Source organism: Mixophyes fleayi, chromosome 4 (genome assembly GCF_038048845.1).
Source record: "Mixophyes fleayi isolate aMixFle1 chromosome 4, aMixFle1.hap1, whole genome shotgun sequence".
In the NCBI taxonomy this organism is placed as follows: Eukaryota; Metazoa; Chordata; class Amphibia; order Anura; family Limnodynastidae; genus Mixophyes; species Mixophyes fleayi.
In genome coordinates, this window is record NC_134405.1 from 46,824,750 (window position 1) to 46,850,907 (window position 26,158).

Below are 26,158 nucleotides of genomic sequence, written 5' to 3' on the forward strand. Positions count from 1 at the left end.
TGTCTGACTACGGATCAGAAGATTGTAGTTTTGACTCCTAACTGGTTTGGAAAAATTGCAGTGATCGTATAGTGGTTAGTACTCTGCGTTGTGGCCGCAGCAACCCAGGTTCAATCCGGGTCACGGCATGTTACTTTTGTTTCTCTGTCACAACTTTTCAATGTTAGCAGAATTTTAGAAAGTATGCTGAATCTTTGTACTTGCTTGCAATTTTTCTCTATAATGCTAGTTGCCAAAGTATCTATACATGTTTTGAAACTTCAGTTGTGAGAAAATCTCTTGAAAGACAGGGAACTTGACAGAAATTCCTGACATCAAGAAATTAGATTATTTGGACACTGTCTGAGCATGTTCATCACAAACTTAAAAGATCTTTTGGAAATCACAAAGAACCTTGAAATTGAGATATTTATGGGAAAGGAGCCCTGCAGCAACTGTTCGTTCAGCTACCAAAATGTGACATATGCTGAAATAACCATAGAGCCCTGTAGCAAGGCTTCGATCAGCTCTCAATTTGTGGTGAAAGAGTCCATCAAATACAACAACAGTTGTGCCAGTGGCGCAATGGATAACGTGTCTGACTACGGATCAGAAGATTGTAGTTTTGACTCCTAACTGGTTTGGAAAAATTGCCGTGATCGTATAGTGGTTAGTATTCTGCGTTGTGGCAGCAGCAACCTTGGTTTGAAACCAGGTCACGGCATGTTAGTTTTGTTTCTCTGTCACAACTTTTCAATGTTAGCAGAATTTTAGAAAGTATGCTGAATCTTTGTACTTGCTTGCAATTTTTCGCTATAATGCTAGTTGCCAAAGTATCTATACATGTTTTGAAACTTCAGTTGTGAGAAAATCTCTTGAAAGACAGGTAACTTGACAGAAATTCCTGACATCAAGAAATTAGATTATTTGGATTCTGTCTGAGCATGTTCATCAGAAATTTGAAAGATCTTTTGGAAATCACAAAGAACCTTGAAATTGAGATATTTATGGGAAAGGAGCCCTGCAGCAACTGTCCGTTCAGCTACCAAAATGTGACATTTGCTGAAATAACCATAGAGCCCTGTAGCAAGGCTTCGATCAGCTCTCAATTTGTGGTGAAAGAGTCCATCAAATACAACAACAGTTGTGACAGTGGCGCAATGGATAACGTGTCTGACTACGGATCAGAAGATTGTAGTTTTGACTCCTAACTGGTTTGGAAAAATTGCAGTGATCGTATAGTGGTTAGTACTCTGCGTTGTGGCCGCAGCAACCCAGGTTCAATCCGGGTCACGGCATGTTACTTTTGTTTCTCTGTCACAACTTTTCAATGTTAGCAGAATTTTAGAAAGTATGCTGAATCTTTGTACTTGCTTGCAATTTTTCTCTATAATGCTAGTTGCCAAAGTATCTATACATGTTTTGAAACTTCAGTTGTGAGAAAATCTCTTGAAAGACAGGGAACTTGACAGAAATTCCTGACATCAAGAAATTCGATTATTTGGACACTGTCTGAGCATGTTCATCACAAACTTAAAAGATCTTTTGGAAATCACAAAGAACCTTGAAATTGAGATATTTATGGGAAAGGAGCCCTGCAGCAACTGTTCGTTCAGCTACCAAAATGTGACATATGCTGAAATAACCATAGAGCCCTGTAGCAAGGCTTCGATCAGCTGTCAATTTGTGGTGAAAGAGTCCATCAAATACGGCAACAGTTGGGCCAGTGGCGCAATGGATAACGCGTCTGACTACGGATCAGAAGATTGTAGGTTCGACTCCTACCTGGCTCGGAAAAGTTGCCGTGATCGTATAGTGGTTAGTACTCTGCGTTGTGGCCGCAGCAACCCCGGTACGAATCCGGGTCACGGCATGTTACTTTTGTTTCTCTGTCACAACTTTTCAATGTTAGCAGAATTTTAGAAAGTATGCTGAATCTTTGTACTTGCTTGCAATTTTTCGCTATAATGCTAGTTGCCAAAGTATCTATACATGTTTTGAAACCTCAGTTGTGAGAAAATCTCTTGAAAGACGGGTAACTTGACAGAAATTCCTGACATCAAGAAATTAGATTATTTGGATTCTGTCTGAGCATGTTCATCACAAACTTGAAAGATCTTTTGGAAATCACAAAGAACCTTGAAATTGAGATATTTATGGGAAAGGTGCCCTGCAGCAACTGTTGGTTCAGCTACCAAAATGTGACATATGCTGAAATAACCATAGAGCCCTGTAGCAAGGCTTCGATCAGCTCTCAATTTGTGGTGAAAGAGTCCATCAAATACAACAACAGCTGTGCCAGTGGCGCAATGGATAACATGTCTGACTACAGATCAGAAGATTGTTGGTTTGACTCCTACCTGGTTTGGAAAAATTGCAGTGATCGTATGGTGGTTAGTACTCTGCGTTGTGGCCGCAGCAACCCTGGTTCGAATCCGGGTCACGGCATGTTAGTTTTGTTTCTCTGTCACAACTTTTCAATGTTAGCAGAATTTTAGAAAGTATGCTGAATCTTTGTACTTGCTTGCAATTTTTCGCTATAATGCTAGTTGCCAAAGTATCTATACATGTTTTGAAACTTCAGTTGTGAGAAAATCTCTTGAAAGACAGGTAACTTGACAGAAATTCCTGACATCAAGAAATTAGATTATTTGGACTCTGTCTGAGCATGTTCATCACAACTTAAAAGATCTTTTGGGAATCACAAAGAACCTTGAAATTGAGATATTTATGGAAAGGAGCCCTGCAGCAACTGTTCGTTCAGCTACCAAATGTGACATATGCTGAAATAACCATAGAGCCCTGTAGCAAGGCTTCGATCAGCTGTCAATTTGTGGTGAAAGAGTCCATCAAATACAGCAACAGTTGGGCCAGTGGCGCAATGGATAACGCGTCTGACTACAGATCAGAAGATTGTAGGTTCGACTCCTACCTGGCTCGGAAAAGTTGCCGTGATCGTATAGTGGTTAGTACTCTGCGTTGTGGCCGCAGCAACCCCGGTACGAATCCGGGTCACGGCATGTTACTTTTGTTTCTCTGTCACAACTTTTCAATGTTAGCAGAATTTTAGAAAGTATGCTGAATCTTTGTACTTGCTTGCAATTTTTCGCTATAATGCTAGTTGCCAAAGTATCTATACATGTTTTGAAACTTCAGTTGTGAGAAAATCTCTTGAAAGACAGGTAACTTGACAGAAATTCCTGACATCAAGAAATTAGATTATTTGGATTCTGTCAGAGCATGTTCATCAGAAACTTGAAAGATCTTTTGGAAATCACAAAGAACCTTGAAATTGAGATATTTATGGGAAAGGAGCCCTGCAGCAACTGTTGGTTCAGCTACCAAAATGTGACATATGCTGAAATAACCATAGAGCCCTGTAGCAAGGCTTCGATCAGCTCTCAATTTGTGGTGAAAGAGTCCATCAAATACAACAACAGTTGTGCCAGTGGCGCAATGGATAACATGTCTGACTACGGATCAGAAGATTGTAGTTTTGACTCCTAACTGGTTTGGAAAAATTGCAGTGATCGTATAGTGGTTAGTACTCTGCGTTGTGGCCGCAGCAACCCAGGTTCAATCCGGGTCACGGCATGTTAGTTTTGTTTCTCTGTCACAACTTTTCAATGTTAGCAGAATTTTAGAAAGTATGCTGAATCTTTGTACTTGCTTGCAATTTTTCGCTATAATGCTAGTTGCCAAAGTATCTATACATGTTTTGAAACTTCAGTTGTGAGAAAATCTCTTGAAAGACAGGTAACTTGACAGAAATTCCTGACATCAAGAAATTAGATTATTTGGACTCTGTCTGAGCATGTTCATCACAAACTTAAAAGATCTTTTGGAAATCACAAAGAACCTTGAAATTGAGATATTTATGGGAAAGGAGCCCTGCAGCAACTGTTCGTTCAGCTACCAAAATGTGACATATGCTGAAATAACCATAGAGCCCTGTAGCAAGGCTTCGATCAGCTGTCAATTTGTGGTGAAAGAGTCCATCAAATACAGCAACAGTTGGGCCAGTGGCGCAATGGATAACGCGTCTGACTACGGATCAGAAGATTGTAGGTTCGACTCCTACCTGGCTCGGAAAAGTTGCCGTGATCGTATAGTGGTTAGTACTCTGCGTTGTGGCCGCAGCAACCCCGGTACGAATCCGGGTCACGGCATGTTTCTTTTGTTTCTCTGTCACAACTTTTCAATGTTAGCAGAATTTTAGAAAGTATGCTGAATCTTTGTACTTGCTTGCAATTTTTCGCTATAATGCTAGTTGCCAAAGTATCTATACATGTTTTGAAACTTCAGTTGTGAGAAAATCTCTTGAAAGACAGGTAACTTGACAGAAATTCCTGACATCAAGAAATTAGATTATTTGGATTCTGTCTGAGCATGTTCATCAGAAACTTGAAAGATCTTTTGGAAATCACAAAGAACCTTGAAATTGAGATATTTATGGGAAAGGAGCCCTGCAGCAACTGTTGGTTCAGCTACCAAAATGTGACATATGCTGAAATAACCATAGAGCCCTGTAGCAAGGCTTCGATCAGCTCTCAATTTGTGGTGAAAGAGTCCATCAAATACAACAACAGTTGTGCCAGTGGCGCAATGGATAACGTGTCTGACTACGGATCAGAAGATTGTAGTTTTGACTCCTAACTGGTTTGGAAAAATTGCAGTGATCGTATAGTGGTTAGTACTCTGCGTTGTGGCCGCAGCAACCCAGGTTCAATTCGGGTCACGGCATGTTACTTTTGTTTCTCTGTCACAACTTTTCAATGTTAGCAGAATTTTAGAAAGTATGCTGAATCTTTGTACTTGCTTGCAATTTTTCTCTATAATGCTAGTTGCCAAAGTATCTATACATGTTTTGAAACTTCAGTTGTGAGAAAATCTCTTGAAAGACAGGGAACTTGACAGAAATTCCTGACATCAAGAAATTAGATTATTTGGACACTGTCTGAGCATGTTCATCACAAACTTAAAAGATCTTTTGGAAATCACAAAGAACCTTGAAATTGAGATATTTATGGGAAAGGAGCCCTGCAGCAACTGTTCGTTCAGCTACCAAAATGTGACATATGCTGAAATAACCATAGAGCCCTGTAGCAAGGCTTCGATCAGCTCTCAATTTGTGGTGAAAGAGTCCATCAAATACAACAACAGTTGTGCCAGTGGCGCAATGGATAACGTGTCTGACTACGGATCAGAAGATTGTAGTTTTGACTCCTAACTGGTTTGGAAAAATTGCAGTGATCGTATAGTGGTTAGTACTCTGCGTTGTGGCCGCAGCAACCCAGGTTCAATCCGGGTCACGGCATGTTACTTTTGTTTCTCTGTCACAACTTTTCAATGTTAGCAGAATTTTAGAAAGTATGCTGAATCTTTGTACTTGCTTGCAATTTTTCTCTATAATGCTAGTTGCCAAAGTATCTATACATGTTTTGAAACTTCAGTTGTGAGAAAATCTTTTGAAAGACAGGGAACTTGACAGAAATTCCTGACATCAAGAAATTAGATTATTTGGATTCTGTCTGAGCATGTTCATCACAAACTTGAAAGATCTTTTGGAAATCACAAAGAACCTTGAAATTGAGATATTTATGGGAAAGGAGCCCTGCAGCAACTGTTCGTTCAGCTACCAAAATGTTACATATGCTGAAATAACCATAGAGCCCTGTAGCAAGGCTTCGATCAGCTCTCAATTTGTGGTGAAAGAGTCCATCAAATACAGCAACAGTTGGGCCAGTGGCGCAATGGATAATGCGTCTGACTACAGATCAGAAGATTGTAGGTGAGACTCCTACCTGGCTCGGAAAAGTTGCCGTGATCGTATAGTGGTTAGTACTCTGCGTTGTGGCTGCAGCAACCCCGGTTCGAATCTGGGTCACAGCATGTTACTTTTGGTTCTCTGTCACAACTTTTCAATGTTAGCAGAATTTTAGAAAGTATGCTGAATCTTTGTACTTGCTTGCAATTTTTCGCTATAATGCTAGTTGCCAAAGTATCTATACATGTTTTGAAACTTCAGTTGTGAGAAAATCTCTTGAAAGACAGGGAACTTGACAGAAATTCCTGACATCAAGAAATTAGATTATTTGGACTCTGTCTGAGCATGTTCATCACAAACTTAAAAGATCTTTTGGAAATCATAAAGAACCTTGAAATTGAGATATTTATGGGAAAGGAGCCCTGCAGCAACTGTTCGTGCAGCTACCAAAATGTGACATATGCTGAAATAACCATAGAGCCCTGTAGCAAGGCTTCAATCAGCTCTCAATTTGTGGTGAAAGAGTCCATCAAATACAGCAACAGTTGGGCCAGTGGCGCAATGGATGACGCGTCTGACTACGGATCAGAAGATTGTAGGTGCGACTCCTACCTGGCTTGGAAAAGTTGCCGTGATCGTATAGTGGTTAGTACTCTGCGTTGTGGCCGCAGCAACCCAGGTTCGAATCCGGGTCACGGCATGTTAGTTTTGTTTCTCGGTCACAACTTTTCAATGTTAGCAGAATTTTAGAAAGTATGCTGAATCTTTGTACTTGCTTGCAATTTTTCGCTATAATGCTAGTTGCCAAAGTATCTATACATGTTTTAAAACTTAAGTTGTGAGAAAATCTCTTGAAAGACTGGGAACTTGACAGAAATTCCTGACATCAAGAAATTAGATTATTTGGATTCTGTCTGAGCATGTTCATCACAAACTTGAAAGATCTTTTGGAAATCACAAAGAACCTTGAAATTGAGATATTTATGGGAAAGGAGCCCTGCAGCAACTGTTGGTTCAGCTACCAAAATGTGACATATGCTGAAATAACCATAGAGCCCTGTAGCAAGGCTTCGATCAGCTCTCAATTTGTGGTGAAAGAGTCCATCAAATACAACAACAGTTGTGCCAGTGGCGCAATGGATAACGCATCTGACTACGGATCAGAAGATTGTAGGTTTGACTCCTACCTGGTTTGGAAAAATTGCAGTGATCGTGTGGTGGTTAGTACTCTGCGTTGTGGCCGCAGCAACCCCAGTTCAATCCAGGTCACGGTTTGTTTCTCTGTCACAACTTTTCAATGTTAGCAGAATTTTAGAAAGTATGCTGAATCTTTGTACTTGCTTGCAATTTTTCGCTATAATGCTAGTTGCCAAAGTATCTATACATGTTTTGAAACTTCAGTTGTGAGAAAATCTCTTGAAAGACAGGTAACTTGACAGAAATTCCTGACATCAAGAAATTAGATTATTTGGATTCTGTCTGAGCATGTTCATCACAAACTTGAAAGATCTTTTGGAAATCACAAAGAACCTTGAAATTGAGATATTTATGGGAAAGGAGCCCTGCAGCAACTGTTCGTTCAGCTACCAAAATGTTACATATGCTGAAATAACCATAGAGCCCTGTAGCAAGGCTTCGATCAGCTCTCAATTTGTGGTGAAAGAGTCCATCAAATACAGCAACAGTTGGGCCAGTGGCGCAATGGATAATGCGTCTGACTACAAATCAGAAGATTGTAGGTGCGACTCCTACCTGGCTCGGAAAAGTTGCCGTGATCGTATAGTGGTTAGTACTCTGCGTTGTGGCTGCAGCAACCCCGGTTCGAATGCGGGTCACAGCATGTTACTTTTGTTTCTCTGTCACAACTTTTCAATGTTAGCAGAATTTTAGAAAGTATGCTGAATCTTTGTACTTGCTTGCAATTTTTCTCTATAATGCTAGTTGCCAAAGTATCTATACATGTTTTGAAACTTCAGTTGTGAGAAAATCTCTTGAAAGACAGGGAACTTGACAGAAATTCCTGACATCAAGAAATTAGATTATTTGGACTCTGTCTGAGCATGTTCATCACAAACTTAAAAGATCTTTTGGAAATCATAAAGAACCTTGAAATTGAGATATTTATGGGAAAGGAGCCCTGCAGCAACTGTTCATTCAGCTACCAAAATGTGACATATGCTGAAATAACCATAGAGCCCTGTAGCAAGGCTTCGATCAGCTCTCAATTTGTGGTGAAAGAGTCCATCAAATACAGCAACAGTTGGGCCAGTGGCGCAATGGATAACGTGTCTGACTACGGATCAGAAGATTGTAGGTTCGACTCCTATCTGGCTCGGAAAAGTTGCCGTGATCGTATAGTGGTTAGTACTCTGCGTTGTGGCCGCAGCAACCCCGGTTCGAATCCGGGTCACGGCATGTTAGTTTTGTTTCTCTGTCACAACTTTTCAATGTTAGCAGAATTTTAGAAAGTATGCTGAATCTTTGTACTTGCTTGCAATTTTTCGCTATAATGCTAGTTGCCAAAGTATCTATACATGTTTTGAAACTTCAGTTGTGAGAAAATCTCTTGAAAGACAGGGAACTTGACAGAAATTCCTGACATCAAGAAATTAGATTATTTGGACTCTGTCTGAGCATGTTTATCACAAACTTTAAAGATCTTTTGGAAATCACAAAGAACCTTGAAATTGAGATATTTATGGGAAAGGAGCCCTGCAGCAACTGTTCGTTCAGCTACCAAAATGTGACATATGCTGAAATAACCATAGAGCCCTGTAGCAAGGCTTCGATCAGCTCTCAATTTGTGGTGAAAGAGTCCATCAAATACAAAAACAGTTGTGCCAGTGGCGCAATGGATAACGCGTCTGACTACAGATCAGAAGATTGTAGGTGCGACTCCTACCTGGCTCGGAAAAGTTGCCGTGATCGTATAGTGGTTAGTACTCTGCGTTGTGGCAGCAGCAACCCCGGTTCGAATCCGGGTCACGGCATGTTACTTTTGTTTCTCTGTCACAACTTTTCAATGTTAGCAGAATTTTAGAAAGTATGCTGAATCTTTGTACTTGCTTGCAATTTTTCGCTATAATGCTAGTTGCCAAAGTATCTATACATGTTTTGAAACTTCAGTTGTGAGAAAATCTCTTGAAAGACAGGTAACTTAACAGAAATTCCTGACATCAAGAAATTAGATTATTTGGACTCTGTCTGAGCATGTTCATCACAAACTTTAAAGATCTTTTGGAAATCACAAAGAACCTTGAAATTTAGATATTTATGGGAAAGGAGCCCTGCAGCAACTGTTGGTTCAGCTACCAAAATGTGACATATGCTGAAATAACCATAGAGCCCTGTAGCAAGGCTTCGATCAGCTCTCAATTTGTGGTGAAAGAGTCCATCAAATACAACAACAGTTGTGCCAGTGGCGCAATGGATAACATGTCTGACTACAGATCAGAAGATTGTAGGTGCGGCTCCTACCTGGCTCAGAAAAGTTGCTGTGATCGCATAGTGGTTAGTACTCTGCGTTGTGGCCGCAGCAACCCCGGTTCGAATCCGGGTCACGGCATGTTAGTTTTGTTTCTCTGTCACAACTTTTCAATGTTAGCAGAATTTTAGAAAGTATGCTGAATCTTTTTACTTGCTTGCAATTTTTCGCTATAATGCTAGTTGCCAAAGTATCTATACATGTTTTGAAACTTAAGTTGTGAGAAAATCTCTTGAAAGACAGGGAACTTGACAGAAATTCCTGACATCAAGAAATTAGATTATTTGGATTGGATTCTGTCTGAGCATGTTCATCACAAACTTAAAAGATCTTTTGGAAATCATAAAGAACCTTGAAATTGAGATATTTATGGGAAAGGAGCCCTGCAGCAACTGTTCATTCAGCTACCAAAATGTGACATATGCTGAAATAACCATAGAGCCCTGTAGCAAGGCTTCGATCAGCTCTCAATTTGTGGTGAAAGAGTCCATCAAATACAGCAACAGTTGGGCCAGTGGCGCAATGGATAACGTGTCTGACTACGGATCAGAAGATTGTAGGTTCGACTCCTATCTGGCTCGGAAAAGTTGCCGTGATCGTATAGTGGTTAGTACTCTGCGTTGTGGCCGCAGCAACCCCGGTTCGAATCCGGGTCACGGCATGTTTGTTTTGTTTCTCTGTCACAACTTTTCAATGTTAGCAGAATTTTAGAAAGTATGCTGAATCTTTGTACTTGCTTGCAAGTTTTCGCTATAATGCTAGTTGCCAAAGTATCTATACATGTTTTGAAACTTCAGTTGTGAGAAAATCTCTTGAAAGACAGGGAACTTGACAGAAATTCCTGACATCAAGAAATTAGATTATTTGGACTCTGTCTGAGCATGTTTATCACAAACTTTAAAGATCTTTTGGAAATCACAAAGAACCTTGAAATTGAGATATTTATGGGAAAGGAGCCCTGCAGCAACTGTTCGTTCAGCTACCAAAATGTGACATATGCTGAAATAACCATAGAGCCCTGTAGCAAGGCTTCGATCAGCTCTCAATTTGTGGTGAAAGAGTCCATCAAATACAAAAACAGTTGTGCCAGTGGCGCAATGGATAACGCGTCTGACTACAGATCAGAAGATTGTAGGTGCGACTCCTACCTGGCTCGGAAAAGTTGCCGTGATCGTATAGTGGTTAGTACTCTGCGTTGTGGCAGCAGCAACCCCGGTTCGAATCTGGGTCACGGCATGTTACTTTTGTTTCTCTGTCACAACTTTTCAATGTTAGCAGAATTTTAGAAAGTATGCTGAATCTTTGTACTTGCTTGCAATTTTTCGCTATAATGCTAGTTGCCAAAGTATCTATACATGTTTTGAAACTTCAGTTGTGAGAAAATCTTTTGAAAGACAGGGAACTTGACAGAAATTCCTGACATCAAGAAATTAGATTATTTGGATTCTGTCTGAGCATGTTCATCACAAACTTGAAAGATCTTTTGGAAATCACAAAGAACCTTGAAATTGAGATATTTATGGGAAAGGAGCCCTGCAGCAACTGTTCGTTCAGCTACCAAAATGTTACATATGCTGAAATAACCATAGAGCCCTGTAGCAAGGCTTCGATCAGCTCTCAATTTGTGGTGAAAGAGTCCATCAAATACAGCAACAGTTGGGCCAGTGGCGCAATGGATAATGCGTCTGACTACAGATCAGAAGATTGTAGGTGAGACTCCTACCTGGCTCGGAAAAGTTGCCGTGATCGTATAGTGGTTAGTACTCTGCGTTGTGGCTGCAGCAACCCCGGTTCGAATCTGGGTCACAGCATGTTACTTTTGGTTCTCTGTCACAACTTTTCAATGTTAGCAGAATTTTAGAAAGTATGCTGAATCTTTGTACTTGCTTGCAATTTTTCGCTATAATGCTAGTTGCCAAAGTATCTATACATGTTTTGAAACTTCAGTTGTGAGAAAATCTCTTGAAAGACAGGGAACTTGACAGAAATTCCTGACATCAAGAAATTAGATTATTTGGACTCTGTCTGAGCATGTTCATCACAAACTTAAAAGATCTTTTGGAAATCATAAAGAACCTTGAAATTGAGATATTTATGGGAAAGGAGCCCTGCAGCAACTGTTCGTGCAGCTACCAAAATGTGACATATGCTGAAATAACCATAGAGCCCTGTAGCAAGGCTTCAATCAGCTCTCAATTTGTGGTGAAAGAGTCCATCAAATACAGCAACAGTTGGGCCAGTGGCGCAATGGATGACGCGTCTGACTACGGATCAGAAGATTGTAGGTGCGACTCCTACCTGGCTTGGAAAAGTTGCCGTGATCGTATAGTGGTTAGTACTCTGCGTTGTGGCCGCAGCAACCCAGGTTCGAATCCGGGTCACGGCATGTTAGTTTTGTTTCTCGGTCACAACTTTTCAATGTTAGCAGAATTTTAGAAAGTATGCTGAATCTTTGTACTTGCTTGCAATTTTTCGCTATAATGCTAGTTGCCAAAGTATCTATACATGTTTTAAAACTTAAGTTGTGAGAAAATCTCTTGAAAGACTGGGAACTTGACAGAAATTCCTGACATCAAGAAATTAGATTATTTGGATTCTGTCTGAGCATGTTCATCACAAACTTGAAAGATCTTTTGGAAATCACAAAGAACCTTGAAATTGAGATATTTATGGGAAAGGAGCCCTGCAGCAACTGTTGGTTCAGCTACCAAAATGTGACATATGCTGAAATAACCATAGAGCCCTGTAGCAAGGCTTCGATCAGCTCTCAATTTGTGGTGAAAGAGTCCATCAAATACAACAACAGTTGTGCCAGTGGCGCAATGGATAACGCATCTGACTACGGATCAGAAGATTGTAGGTTTGACTCCTACCTGGTTTGGAAAAATTGCAGTGATCGTGTGGTGGTTAGTACTCTGCGTTGTGGCCGCAGCAACCCCAGTTCAATCCAGGTCACGGTTTGTTTCTCTGTCACAACTTTTCAATGTTAGCAGAATTTTAGAAAGTATGCTGAATCTTTGTACTTGCTTGCAATTTTTCGCTATAATGCTAGTTGCCAAAGTATCTATACATGTTTTGAAACTTCAGTTGTGAGAAAATCTCTTGAAAGACAGGTAACTTGACAGAAATTCCTGACATCAAGAAATTAGATTATTTGGATTCTGTCTGAGCATGTTCATCACAAACTTGAAAGATCTTTTGGAAATCACAAAGAACCTTGAAATTGAGATATTTATGGGAAAGGAGCCCTGCAGCAACTGTTCGTTCAGCTACCAAAATGTTACATATGCTGAAATAACCATAGAGCCCTGTAGCAAGGCTTCGATCAGCTCTCAATTTGTGGTGAAAGAGTCCATCAAATACAGCAACAGTTGGGCCAGTGGCGCAATGGATAATGCGTCTGACTACAAATCAGAAGATTGTAGGTGCGACTCCTACCTGGCTCGGAAAAGTTGCCGTGATCGTATAGTGGTTAGTACTCTGCGTTGTGGCTGCAGCAACCCCGGTTCGAATGCGGGTCACAGCATGTTACTTTTGTTTCTCTGTCACAACTTTTCAATGTTAGCAGAATTTTAGAAAGTATGCTGAATCTTTGTACTTGCTTGCAATTTTTCTCTATAATGCTAGTTGCCAAAGTATCTATACATGTTTTGAAACTTCAGTTGTGAGAAAATCTCTTGAAAGACAGGGAACTTGACAGAAATTCCTGACATCAAGAAATTAGATTATTTGGACTCTGTCTGAGCATGTTCATCACAAACTTAAAAGATCTTTTGGAAATCATAAAGAACCTTGAAATTGAGATATTTATGGGAAAGGAGCCCTGCAGCAACTGTTCATTCAGCTACCAAAATGTGACATATGCTGAAATAACCATAGAGCCCTGTAGCAAGGCTTCGATCAGCTCTCAATTTGTGGTGAAAGAGTCCATCAAATACAGCAACAGTTGGGCCAGTGGCGCAATGGATAACGTGTCTGACTACGGATCAGAAGATTGTAGGTTCGACTCCTATCTGGCTCGGAAAAGTTGCCGTGATCGTATAGTGGTTAGTACTCTGCGTTGTGGCCGCAGCAACCCCGGTTCGAATCCGGGTCACGGCATGTTAGTTTTGTTTCTCTGTCACAACTTTTCAATGTTAGCAGAATTTTAGAAAGTATGCTGAATCTTTGTACTTGCTTGCAATTTTTCGCTATAATGCTAGTTGCCAAAGTATCTATACATGTTTTGAAACTTCAGTTGTGAGAAAATCTCTTGAAAGACAGGGAACTTGACAGAAATTCCTGACATCAAGAAATTAGATTATTTGGACTCTGTCTGAGCATGTTTATCACAAACTTTAAAGATCTTTTGGAAATCACAAAGAACCTTGAAATTGAGATATTTATGGGAAAGGAGCCCTGCAGCAACTGTTCGTTCAGCTACCAAAATGTGACATATGCTGAAATAACCATAGAGCCCTGTAGCAAGGCTTCGATCAGCTCTCAATTTGTGGTGAAAGAGTCCATCAAATACAAAAACAGTTGTGCCAGTGGCGCAATGGATAACGCGTCTGACTACAGATCAGAAGATTGTAGGTGCGACTCCTACCTGGCTCGGAAAAGTTGCCGTGATCGTATAGTGGTTAGTACTCTGCGTTGTGGCAGCAGCAACCCCGGTTCGAATCCGGGTCACGGCATGTTACTTTTGTTTCTCTGTCACAACTTTTCAATGTTAGCAGAATTTTAGAAAGTATGCTGAATCTTTGTACTTGCTTGCAATTTTTCGCTATAATGCTAGTTGCCAAAGTATCTATACATGTTTTGAAACTTCAGTTGTGAGAAAATCTCTTGAAAGACAGGTAACTTAACAGAAATTCCTGACATCAAGAAATTAGATTATTTGGACTCTGTCTGAGCATGTTCATCACAAACTTTAAAGATCTTTTGGAAATCACAAAGAACCTTGAAATTTAGATATTTATGGGAAAGGAGCCCTGCAGCAACTGTTGGTTCAGCTACCAAAATGTGACATATGCTGAAATAACCATAGAGCCCTGTAGCAAGGCTTCGATCAGCTCTCAATTTGTGGTGAAAGAGTCCATCAAATACAACAACAGTTGTGCCAGTGGCGCAATGGATAACATGTCTGACTACAGATCAGAAGATTGTAGGTGCGGCTCCTACCTGGCTCAGAAAAGTTGCTGTGATCGCATAGTGGTTAGTACTCTGCGTTGTGGCCGCAGCAACCCCGGTTCGAATCCGGGTCACGGCATGTTAGTTTTGTTTCTCTGTCACAACTTTTCAATGTTAGCAGAATTTTAGAAAGTATGCTGAATCTTTTTACTTGCTTGCAATTTTTCGCTATAATGCTAGTTGCCAAAGTATCTATACATGTTTTGAAACTTAAGTTGTGAGAAAATCTCTTGAAAGACAGGGAACTTGACAGAAATTCCTGACATCAAGAAATTAGATTATTTGGATTGGATTCTGTCTGAGCATGTTCATCACAAACTTAAAAGATCTTTTGGAAATCATAAAGAACCTTGAAATTGAGATATTTATGGGAAAGGAGCCCTGCAGCAACTGTTCATTCAGCTACCAAAATGTGACATATGCTGAAATAACCATAGAGCCCTGTAGCAAGGCTTCGATCAGCTCTCAATTTGTGGTGAAAGAGTCCATCAAATACAGCAACAGTTGGGCCAGTGGCGCAATGGATAACGTGTCTGACTACGGATCAGAAGATTGTAGGTTCGACTCCTATCTGGCTCGGAAAAGTTGCCGTGATCGTATAGTGGTTAGTACTCTGCGTTGTGGCCGCAGCAACCCCGGTTCGAATCCGGGTCACGGCATGTTTGTTTTGTTTCTCTGTCACAACTTTTCAATGTTAGCAGAATTTTAGAAAGTATGCTGAATCTTTGTACTTGCTTGCAAGTTTTCGCTATAATGCTAGTTGCCAAAGTATCTATACATGTTTTGAAACTTCAGTTGTGAGAAAATCTCTTGAAAGACAGGGAACTTGACAGAAATTCCTGACATCAAGAAATTAGATTATTTGGACTCTGTCTGAGCATGTTTATCACAAACTTTAAAGATCTTTTGGAAATCACAAAGAACCTTGAAATTGAGATATTTATGGGAAAGGAGCCCTGCAGCAACTGTTCGTTCAGCTACCAAAATGTGACATATGCTGAAATAACCATAGAGCCCTGTAGCAAGGCTTCGATCAGCTCTCAATTTGTGGTGAAAGAGTCCATCAAATACAAAAACAGTTGTGCCAGTGGCGCAATGGATAACGCGTCTGACTACAGATCAGAAGATTGTAGGTGCGACTCCTACCTGGCTCGGAAAAGTTGCCGTGATCGTATAGTGGTTAGTACTCTGCGTTGTGGCAGCAGCAACCCCGGTTCGAATCCGGGTCACGGCATGTTACTTTTGTTTCTCTGTCACAACTTTTCAATGTTAGCAGAATTTTAGAAAGTATGCTGAATCTTTGTACTTGCTTGCAATTTTTCGCTATAATGCTAGTTGCCAAAGTATCTATACATGTTTTGAAACTTCAGTTGTGAGAAAATCTCTTGAAAGACAGGTAACTTAACAGAAATTCCTGACATCAAGAAATTAGATTATTTGGACTCTGTCTGAGCATGTTCATCACAAACTTTAAAGATCTTTTGGAAATCACAAAGAACCTTGAAATTGAGATATTTATGGGAAAGGAGCCCTGCAGCAACTGTTCGTTCAGCTACCAAAATGTGACATATGCTGAAATAAGCATAGAGCCCTGTAGCAAGGCTTCGATCAGCTCTCAATTTCTGGTGAAAGAGTCCATCAAATACAAGAACAGTTGTGCCAGTGGCGCAATGGATAACGCGTCTGACTACAGATCAGAAGATTGTAGGTGCGACTCCTACCTGGCTTGGAAAAGTTGCCGTGATCGTATAGTGGTTAGTACTTTGCGTTGTGGCCGCAGCAACCCCGGTTCGAATCCGGGTCACGGCATGTTAGTTTTGTTTCTCTGTCACAACTTTTCAATGTTAGCAGAATTTTAGAAAGTATGCTGAATCTTTGTACTTGCTTGCAATTTTTCGCTATAATGCTAGTTGCCAAAGTATCTATACATGTTTTGAAACTTCAGTTGTGAGAAAATCTCTTGAAAGACAGGGAACTTGACAGAAATTCCTGACATCAAGAAATTAGATTATTTGGACTCTGTCTGAGCATGTTTATCACAAACTTTAAAGATCTTTTGGAAATCACAAAGAACCTTGAAATTGAGATATTTATGGGAAAGGAGCCCTGCAGCAACTGTTCGTTCAGCTACCAAAATGTGACATATGCTGAAATAACCATAGAGCCCTGTAGCAAGGCTTCGATCAGCTCTCAATTTGTGGTGAAAGAGTCCATCAAATACAAAAACAGTTGTGCCAGTGGCGCAATGGATAACGCGTCTGACTACAGATCAGAAGATTGTAGGTGCGACTCCTACCTGGCTCGGAAAAGTTGCCGTGATCGTATAGTGGTTAGTACTCTGCGTTGTGGCAGCAGCAACCCCGGTTCGAATCCGGGTCACGGCATGTTACTTTTGTTTCTCTGTCACAACTTTTCAATGTTAGCAGAATTTTAGAAAGTATGCTGAATCTTTGTACTTGCTTGCAATTTTTCGCTATAATGCTAGTTGCCAAAGTATCTATACATGTTTTGAAACTTCAGTTGTGAGAAAATCTCTTGAAAGACAGGTAACTTAACAGAAATTCCTGACATCAAGAAATTAGATTATTTGGACTCTGTCTGAGCATGTTCATCACAAACTTTAAAGATCTTTTGGAAATCACAAAGAACCTTGAAATTTAGATATTTATGGGAAAGGAGCCCTGCAGCAACTGTTGGTTCAGCTACCAAAATGTGACATATGCTGAAATAACCATAGAGCCCTGTAGCAAGGCTTCGATCAGCTCTCAATTTGTGGTGAAAGAGTCCATCAAATACAACAACAGTTGTGCCAGTGGCGCAATGGATAACATGTCTGACTACAGATCAGAAGATTGTAGGTGCGGCTCCTACCTGGCTCAGAAAAGTTGCTGTGATCGCATAGTGGTTAGTACTCTGCGTTGTGGCCGCAGCAACCCCGGTTCGAATCCGGGTCACGGCATGTTAGTTTTGTTTCTCTGTCACAACTTTTCAATGTTAGCAGAATTTTAGAAAGTATGCTGAATCTTTTTTACTTGCTTGCAATTTTTCGCTATAATGCTAGTTGCCAAAGTATCTATACATGTTTTGAAACTTAAGTTGTGAGAAAATCTCTTGAAAGACAGGGAACTTGACAGAAATTCCTGACATCAAGAAATTAGATTATTTGGACACTGTCTGAGCATGTTCATCACAAACTTAAAAGATCTTTTGGAAATCACAAAGAACCTTGAAATTGAGATATTTATGGGAAAGGAGCCCTGCAGCAACTGTTCGTTCAGCTACCAAAATGTGACATATGCTGAAATAACCATAGAGCCCTGTAGCAAGGCTTCGATCAGCTCTCAATTTGTGGTGAAAGAGTCCATCAAATACAACAACAGTTGTGCCAGTGGCGCAATGGATAACGTGTCTGACTACGGATCAGAAGATTGTAGTTTTGACTCCTAACTGGTTTGGAAAAATTGCCGTGATCGTATAGTGGTTAGTATTCTGCATTGTGGCAGCAGCAACCTTGGTTTGAAACCAGGTCACGGCATGTTAGTTTTGTTTCTCTGTCACAACTTTTCAATGTTAGCAGAATTTTAGAAAGTATGCTGAATCTTTGTACTTGCTTGCAATTTTTCGCTATAATGCTAGTTGCCAAAGTATCTATACATGTTTTGAAACTTCAGTTGTGAGAAAATCTCTTGAAAGACAGGTAACTTGACAGAAATTCCTGACATCAAGAAATTAGATTATTTGGATTCTGTCTGAGCATGTTCATCAGAAATTTGAAAGATCTTTTGGAAATCACAAAGAACCTTGAAATTGAGATATTTATGGGAAAGGAGCCCTGCAGCAACTGTCCGTTCAGCTACCAAAATGTGACATATGCTGAAATAACCATAGAGCCCTGTAGCAAGGCTTCGATCAGCTCTCAATTTGTGGTGAAAGAGTCCATCAAATACAACAACAGTTGTGACAGTGGCGCAATGGATAACGTGTCTGACTACGGATCAGAAGATTGTAGTTTTGACTCCTAACTGGTTTGGAAAAATTGCAGTGATCGTATAGTGGTTAGTACTCTGCGTTGTGGCCGCAGCAACCCAGGTTCAATCCGGGTCACGGCATGTTACTTTTGTTTCTCTGTCACAACTTTTCAATGTTAGCAGAATTTTAGAAAGTATGCTGAATCTTTGTACTTGCTTGCAATTTTTCTCTATAATGCTAGTTGCCAAAGTATCTATACATGTTTTGAAACTTCAGTTGTGAGAAAATCTCTTGAAAGACAGGGAACTTGACAGAAATTCCTGACATCAAGAAATTAGATTATTTGGACACTGTCTGAGCATGTTCATCACAAACTTAAAAGATCTTTTGGAAATCACAAAGAACCTTGAAATTGAGATATTTATGGGAAAGGAGCCCTGCAGCAACTGTTCGTTCAGCTACCAAAATGTGACATATGCTGAAATAACCATAGAGCCCTGTAGCAAGGCTTCGATCAGCTGTCAATTTGTGGTGAAAGAGTCCATCAAATACGGCAACAGTTGGGCCAGTGGCGCAATGGATAACGCGTCTGACTACGGATCAGAAGATTGTAGGTTCGACTCCTACCTGGCTCGGAAAAGTTGCCGTGATCGTATAGTGGTTAGTACTCTGCGTTGTGGCCGCAGCAACCCCGGTACGAATCCGGGTCACGGCATGTTACTTTTGTTTCTCTGTCACAACTTTTCAATGTTAGCAGAATTTTAGAAAGTATGCTGAATCTTTGTACTTGCTTGCAATTTTTCGCTATAATGCTAGTTGCCAAAGTATCTATACATGTTTTGAAACCTCAGTTGTGAGAAAATCTCTTGAAAGACGGGTAACTTGACAGAAATTCCTGACATCAAGAAATTAGATTATTTGGATTCTGTCTGAGCATGTTCATCACAAACTTGAAAGATCTTTTGGAAATCACAAAGAACCTTGAAATTGAGATATTTATGGGAAAGGTGCCCTGCAGCAACTGTTGGTTCAGCTACCAAAATGTGACATATGCTGAAATAACCATAGAGCCCTGTAGCAAGGCTTCGATCAGCTCTCAATTTGTGGTGAAAGAGTCCATCAAATACAACAACAGCTGTGCCAGTGGCGCAATGGATAACATGTCTGACTACAGATCAGAAGATTGTTGGTTTGACTCCTACCTGGTTTGGAAAATTTGCAGTGATCGTATGGTGGTTAGTACTCTGCGTTGTGGCCGCAGCAACCCTGGTTCGAATCCGGGTCACGGCATGTTAGTTTTGTTTCTCTGTCACAACTTTTCAATGTTAGCAGAATTTTAGAAAGTATGCTGAATCTTTGTACTTGCTTGCAAGTTTTCGCTATAATGCTAGTTGCCAAAGTATCTATACATGTTTTGAAACTTCAGTTGTGAGAAAATCTCTTGAAAGACAGGGAACCTGACAGAAATTCCTGACATCAAGAAATTATATTATTTGGACTCTGTCTGAGCATGTTTATCACAAACTTTAAAGATCTTTTGGAAATCACAAAGAACCTTGAAATTGAGATATTTATGGGAAAGGAGCCCTGCAGCAACTGTTCGTTCAGCTACCAAAATGTGACATATGCTGAAATAACCATAGAGCCCTGTAGCAAGGCTTCGATCAGCTCTCAATTTGTGGTGAAAGAGTCCATCAAATACAAAAACAGTTGTGCCAGTGGCGCAATGGATAACGCGTCTGACTACAGATCAGAAGATTGTAGGTGCGACTCCTACCTGGCTCGGAAAAGTTGCCGTGATCGTATAGTGGTTAGTACTCTGCGTTGTGGCAGCAGCAACCCCGGTTCGAATCCGGGTCACGGCATGTTACTTTTGTTTCTCTGTCACAACTTTTCAATGTTAGCAGAATTTTAGAAAGTATGCTGAATCTTTGTACTTGCTTGCAATTTTTCGCTATAATGCTAGTTGCCAAAGTATCTATACATGTTTTGAAACTTCAGTTGTGAGAAAATCTCTTGAAAGACAGGTAACTTAACAGAAATTCCTGACATCAAGAAATTAGATTATTTGGACTCTGTCTGAGCATGTTCATCACAAACTTTAAAGATCTTTTGGAAATCACAAAGAACCTTGAAATTTAGATATTTATGGGAAAGGAGCCCTGCAGCAACTGTTCGTTCAGCTACCAAAATGTGACATATGCTGAAATAAGCATAGAGCCCTGTAGCAAGGCTTCGATCAGCTCTCAATTTCTGGTGAAAGAGTCCATCAAATACAAGAACAGTTGTGCCAGTGGCGCAATGGATAACGCGTCTGACTACAGATCAGAAGATTGTAGGTGCGACTCCTACCTGGCTTGGAAAAGTTGCCGTGATCGTATAGTGGTTAGTACTTTGCGTTGTGGCCGCAGCAACCCCGGTTCGAATCCGGGTCACGGCATGTTAGTTTTGTTTCTCTGTCACAACTTTTCAATGTTAGCAGAATTTTAGAAAGTATGCTGAATCTTTGTACTTGCTTGCAATTTTTCGCTATAATGCTAGTTGCCAAAGTATCTATACATGTTTTGAAACTTCAGTTGTGAGAAAATCTCTTGAAAGACAGGGAACTTGACAGAAATTCCTGACATCAAGAAATTAGATTATTTGGACTCTGTCTGAGCATGTTTATCACAAACTTTAAAGATCTTTTGGAAATCACAAAGAACCTTGAAATTGAGATATTTATGGGAAAGGAGCCCTGCAGCAACTGTTCGTTCAGCTACCAAAATGTGACATATGCTGAAATAACCATAGAGCCCTGTAGCAAGGCTTCGATCAGCTCTCAATTTGTGGTGAAAGAGTCCATCAAATACAAAAACAGTTGTGCCAGTGGCGCAATGGATAACGCGTCTGACTACAGATCAGAAGATTGTAGGTGCGACTCCTACCTGGCTCGGAAAAGTTGCCGTGATCGTATAGTGGTTAGTACTCTGCGTTGTGGCAGCAGCAACCCCGGTTCGAATCCGGGTCACGGCATGTTACTTTTGTTTCTCTGTCACAACTTTTCAATGTTAGCAGAATTTTAGAAAGTATGCTGAATCTTTGTACTTGCTTGCAATTTTTCGCTATAATGCTAGTTGCCAAAGTATCTATACATGTTTTGAAACTTCAGTTGTGAGAAAATCTCTTGAAAGACAGGTAACTTAACAGAAATTCCTGACATCAAGAAATTAGATTATTTGGACTCTGTCTGAGCATGTTCATCACAAACTTTAAAGATCTTTTGGAAATCACAAAGAACCTTGAAATTTAGATATTTATGGGAAAGGAGCCCTGCAGCAACTGTTGGTTCAGCTACCAAAATGTGACATATGCTGAAATAACCATAGAGCCCTGTAGCAAGGCTTCGATCAGCTCTCAATTTGTGGTGAAAGAGTCCATCAAATACAACTACAGTTGTGCCAGTGGCGCAATGGATAACATGTCTGACTACAGATCAGAAGATTGTAGGTGCGGCTCCTACCTGGCTCAGAAAAGTTGCTGTGATCGCATAGTGGTTAGTACTCTGCGTTGTGGCCGCAGCAACCCCGGTTCGAATCCGGGTCACGGCATGTTAGTTTTGTTTCTCTGTCACAACTTTTCAATGTTAGCAGAATTTTAGAAAGTATGCTGAATCTTTTTTACTTGCTTGCAATTTTTCGCTATAATGCTAGTTGCCAAAGTATCTATACATGTTTTGAAACTTAAGTTGTGAGAAAATCTCTTGAAAGACAGGGAACTTGACAGAAATTCCTGACATCAAGAAATTAGATTATTTGGACACTGTCTGAGCATGTTCATCACAAACTTAAAAGATCTTTTGGAAATCACAAAGAACCTTGAAATTGAGATATTTATGGGAAAGGAGCCCTGCAGCAACTGTTCGTTCAGCTACCAAAATGTGACATATGCTGAAATAACCATAGAGCCCTGTAGCAAGGCTTCGATCAGCTCTCAATTTGTGGTGAAAGAGTCCATCAAATACAACAACAGTTGTGCCAGTGGCGCAATGGATAACGTGTCTGACTACGGATCAGAAGATTGTAGTTTTGACTCCTAACTGGTTTGGAAAAATTGCCGTGATCGTATAGTGGTTAGTATTCTGCATTGTGGCAGCAGCAACCTTGGTTTGAAACCAGGTCACGGCATGTTAGTTTTGTTTCTCTGTCACAACTTTTCAATGTTAGCAGAATTTTAGAAAGTATGCTGAATCTTTGTACTTGCTTGCAATTTTTCGCTATAATGCTAGTTGCCAAAGTATCTATACATGTTTTGAAACTTCAGTTGTGAGAAAATCTCTTGAAAGACAGGTAACTTGACAGAAATTCCTGACATCAAGAAATTAGATTATTTGGATTCTGTCTGAGCATGTTCATCAGAAATTTGAAAGATCTTTTGGAAATCACAAAGAACCTTGAAATTGAGATATTTATGGGAAAGGAGCCCTGCAGCAACTGTCCGTTCAGCTACCAAAATGTGACATATGCTGAAATAACCATAGAGCCCTGTAGCAAGGCTTCGATCAGCTCTCAATTTGTGGTGAAAGAGTCCATCAAATACAACAACAGTTGTGACAGTGGCGCAATGGATAACGTGTCTGACTACGGATCAGAAGATTGTAGTTTTGACTCCTAACTGGTTTGGAAAAATTGCAGTGATCGTATAGTGGTTAGTACTCTGCGTTGTGGCCGCAGCATCCCAGGTTCAATCCGGGTCACGGCATGTTACTTTTGTTTCTCTGTCACAACTTTTCAATGTTAGCAGAATTTTAGAAAGTATGCTGAATCTTTGTACTTGCTTGCAATTTTTCTCTATAATGCTAGTTGCCAAAGTATCTATACATGTTTTGAAACTTCAGTTGTGAGAAAATCTCTTGAAAGACAGGGAACTTGACAGAAATTCCTGACATCAAGAAATTAGATTATTTGGACACTGTCTGAGCATGTTCATCACAAACTTAAAAGATCTTTTGGAAATCACAAAGAACCTTGAAATTGAGATATTTATGGGAAAGGAGCCCTGCAGCAACTGTTCGTTCAGCTACCAAAATGTGACATATGCTGAAATAACCATAGAGCCCTGTAGCAAGGCTTCGATCAGCTGTCAATTTGTGGTGAAAGAGTCCATCAAATACGGCAACAGTTGGGCCAGTGGCGCAATGGATAACGCGTCTGACTACGGATCAGAAGATTGTAGGTTCGACTCCTACCTGGCTCGGAAAAGTTGCCGTGATCGTATAGTGGTTAGTACTCTGCGTTGTGGCCGCAGCAACCCCGGTACGAATCCGGGTCACGGCATGTTACTTTTGTTTCTCTGTCACAACTTTTCAATGTTAGCAGAATTTTAGAAAGTATGCTGAATCTTTGTACTTGCTTGCAATTTTTCGCTATAATGCTAGTTGCCAAAGTATCTATACATGTTTTGAAACCTCAGTTGTGAGAAAATCTCTTGAAAGACGGGTAACTTGACAGAAATTCCTGACATCAAGAAATTAGATTATTTGGATTCTGTCTGAGCATGTTCATCACAAACTTGAAAGATCTTTTGGAAATCACAAAGAACCTTGAAATTGAGATATTTATGGGAAAGGTGCCCTGCAGCAACTGTTGGTTCAGCTACCAAAATGTGACATATGCTGAAATAACCATAGAGCCCTGTAGCAAGGCTTCGATCAGCTCTCAATTTGTGGTGAAAGAGTCCATCAAATACAACAACAGCTGTGCCAGTGGCGCAATGGATAACATGTCTGACTACAGATCAGAAGATTGTTGGTTTGACTCCTACCTGGTTTGGAAAATTTGCAGTGATCGTATGGTGGTTAGTACTCTGCGTTGTGGCCGCAGCAACCCTGGTTCGAATCCGGGTCACGGCATGTTAGTTTTGTTTCTCTGTCACAACTTTTCAATGTTAGCAGAATTTTAGAAAGTATGCTGAATCTTTGTACTTGCTTGCAATTTTTCGCTATAATGCTAGTTGCCAAAGTATCTATACATGTTTTGAAACTTCAGTTGTGAGAAAATCTCTTGAAAGACAGGTAACTTGACAGAAATTCCTGACATCAAGAAATTAGATTATTTGGACTCTGTCTGAGCATGTTCATCACAAACTTAAAAGATCTTTTGGGAATCACAAAGAACCTTGAAATTGAGATATTTATGGGAAAGGAGCCCTGCAGCAACTGTTCGTTCAGCTACCAAAATGTGACATATGCTGAAATAACCATAGAGCCCTGTAGCAAGGCTTCGATCAGCTGTCAATTTGTGGTGAAAGAGTCCATCAAATACAGCAACAGTTGGGCCAGTGGCGCAATGGATAACGCGTCTGACTACGGATCAGAAGATTGTAGGTTCGACTCCTACCTGGCTCGGAAAAGTTGCCGTGATCGTATAGTGGTTAGTACTCTGCGTTGTGGCCGCAGCAACCCCGGTACGAATCCGGGTCACGGCATGTTACTTTTGTTTCTCTGTCACAACTTTTCAATGTTAGCAGAATTTTAGAAAGTATGCTGAATCTTTGTACTTGCTTGCAATTTTTCGCTATAATGCTAGTTGCCAAAGTATCTATACATGTTTTGAAACTTCAGTTGTGAGAAAATCTCTTGAAAGACAGGTAACTTGACAGAAATTCCTGACATCAAGAAATTAGATTATTTGGATTCTGTCAGAGCATGTTCATCAGAAACTTGAAAGATCTTTTGGAAATCACAAAGAACCTTGAAATTGAGATATTTATGGGAAAGGAGCCCTGCAGCAACTGTTGGTTCAGCTACCAAAATGTGACATATGCTGAAATAACCATAGAGCCCTGTAGCAAGGCTTCGATCAGCTCTCAATTTGTGGTGAAAGAGTCCATCAAATACAACAACAGTTGTGCCAGTGGCGCAATGGATAACGTGTCTGACTACGGATCAGAAGATTGTAGTTTTGACTCCTAACTGGTTTGGAAAAATTGCAGTGATCGTATAGTGGTTAGTACTCTGCGTTGTGGCCGCAGCAACCCAGGTTCAATCCGGGTCACGGCATGTTACTTTTGTTTCTCTGTCACAACTTTTCAATGTTAGCAGAATTTTAGAAAGTATGCTGAATCTTTGTACTTGCTTGCAATTTTTCGCTATAATGCTAGTTGCCAAAGTATCTATACATGTTTTGAAACTTCAGTTGTGAGAAAATCTCTTGAAAGACAGGTAACTTGACAGAAATTCCTGACATCAAGAAATTAGATTATTTGGACTCTGTCTGAGCATGTTCATCACAAACTTAAAAGATCTTTTGGAAATCACAAAGAACCTTGAAATTGAGATATTTATGGGAAAGGAGCCCTGCAGCAACTGTTCGTTCAGCTACCAAAATGTGACATATGCTGAAATAACCATAGAGCCCTGTAGCAAGGCTTCGATCAGCTGTCAATTTGTGGTGAAAGAGTCCATCAAATACAGCAACAGTTGGGCCAGTGGCGCAATGGATAACGCGTCTGACTACGGATCAGAAGATTGTAGGTTCGACTCCTACCTGGCTCGGAAAAGTTGCCGTGATCGTATAGTGGTTAGTACTCTGCGTTGTGGCCGCAGCAACCCCGGTACGAATCCGGGTCACGGCATGTTACTTTTGTTTCTCTGTCACAACTTTTCAATGTTAGCAGAATTTTAGAAAGTATGCTGAATCTTTGTACTTGCTTGCAATTTTTCTCTATAATGCTAGTTGCCAAAGTATCTATACATGTTTTGAAACTTCAGTTGTGAGAAAATCTCTTGAAAGACAGGGAACTTGACA

General features: G+C 40.3%; 17 non-coding genes across 17 annotated transcripts; all 17 read left to right on the forward strand.

The window, feature by feature from the left end:
• Window positions 1–1,699: 1,699 nt before the first annotated feature.
• On the forward strand, window positions 1,700–1,772 carry TRNAR-ACG (transfer RNA arginine (anticodon ACG)). Its single transcript has one exon. It is a non-coding gene; the product is annotated as a tRNA-Arg (tRNA).
• A 1,074-nt stretch (window positions 1,773–2,846) lies between these two features.
• TRNAC-ACA (transfer RNA cysteine (anticodon ACA)) lies at window positions 2,847–2,919 on the forward strand. Its single transcript has one exon. It is a non-coding gene; the product is annotated as a tRNA-Cys (tRNA).
• A 1,076-nt stretch (window positions 2,920–3,995) lies between these two features.
• Window positions 3,996–4,068, forward strand: TRNAR-ACG (transfer RNA arginine (anticodon ACG)). Its single transcript has one exon. It is a non-coding gene; the product is annotated as a tRNA-Arg (tRNA).
• A 3,940-nt stretch (window positions 4,069–8,008) lies between these two features.
• Window positions 8,009–8,081, forward strand: TRNAR-ACG (transfer RNA arginine (anticodon ACG)). Its single transcript has one exon. It is a non-coding gene; the product is annotated as a tRNA-Arg (tRNA).
• An 8-nt stretch (window positions 8,082–8,089) lies between these two features.
• TRNAH-GUG (transfer RNA histidin (anticodon GUG)) lies at window positions 8,090–8,161 on the forward strand. The gene has a single exon. It is a non-coding gene; the product is annotated as a tRNA-His (tRNA).
• Window positions 8,162–9,738: 1,577 nt separating this feature from the next.
• On the forward strand, window positions 9,739–9,811 carry TRNAR-ACG (transfer RNA arginine (anticodon ACG)). Its single transcript has one exon. It is a non-coding gene; the product is annotated as a tRNA-Arg (tRNA).
• An 8-nt stretch (window positions 9,812–9,819) lies between these two features.
• Window positions 9,820–9,891, forward strand: TRNAH-GUG (transfer RNA histidin (anticodon GUG)). Its single transcript has one exon. It is a non-coding gene; the product is annotated as a tRNA-His (tRNA).
• Window positions 9,892–13,178: 3,287 nt separating this feature from the next.
• Window positions 13,179–13,251, forward strand: TRNAR-ACG (transfer RNA arginine (anticodon ACG)). The gene has a single exon. It is a non-coding gene; the product is annotated as a tRNA-Arg (tRNA).
• Window positions 13,252–13,259: 8 nt separating this feature from the next.
• TRNAH-GUG (transfer RNA histidin (anticodon GUG)) lies at window positions 13,260–13,331 on the forward strand. The gene has a single exon. It is a non-coding gene; the product is annotated as a tRNA-His (tRNA).
• A 1,577-nt stretch (window positions 13,332–14,908) lies between these two features.
• Window positions 14,909–14,981, forward strand: TRNAR-ACG (transfer RNA arginine (anticodon ACG)). Its single transcript has one exon. It is a non-coding gene; the product is annotated as a tRNA-Arg (tRNA).
• An 8-nt stretch (window positions 14,982–14,989) lies between these two features.
• On the forward strand, window positions 14,990–15,061 carry TRNAH-GUG (transfer RNA histidin (anticodon GUG)). The gene has a single exon. It is a non-coding gene; the product is annotated as a tRNA-His (tRNA).
• Window positions 15,062–16,139: 1,078 nt separating this feature from the next.
• On the forward strand, window positions 16,140–16,211 carry TRNAH-GUG (transfer RNA histidin (anticodon GUG)). The gene has a single exon. It is a non-coding gene; the product is annotated as a tRNA-His (tRNA).
• Window positions 16,212–18,933: 2,722 nt separating this feature from the next.
• Window positions 18,934–19,006, forward strand: TRNAR-ACG (transfer RNA arginine (anticodon ACG)). Its single transcript has one exon. It is a non-coding gene; the product is annotated as a tRNA-Arg (tRNA).
• Window positions 19,007–20,739: 1,733 nt separating this feature from the next.
• On the forward strand, window positions 20,740–20,811 carry TRNAH-GUG (transfer RNA histidin (anticodon GUG)). Its single transcript has one exon. It is a non-coding gene; the product is annotated as a tRNA-His (tRNA).
• Window positions 20,812–23,533: 2,722 nt separating this feature from the next.
• TRNAR-ACG (transfer RNA arginine (anticodon ACG)) lies at window positions 23,534–23,606 on the forward strand. The gene has a single exon. It is a non-coding gene; the product is annotated as a tRNA-Arg (tRNA).
• A 1,077-nt stretch (window positions 23,607–24,683) lies between these two features.
• On the forward strand, window positions 24,684–24,756 carry TRNAR-ACG (transfer RNA arginine (anticodon ACG)). The gene has a single exon. It is a non-coding gene; the product is annotated as a tRNA-Arg (tRNA).
• A 1,076-nt stretch (window positions 24,757–25,832) lies between these two features.
• On the forward strand, window positions 25,833–25,905 carry TRNAR-ACG (transfer RNA arginine (anticodon ACG)). The gene has a single exon. It is a non-coding gene; the product is annotated as a tRNA-Arg (tRNA).
• Window positions 25,906–26,158: the final 253 nt, after the last annotated feature.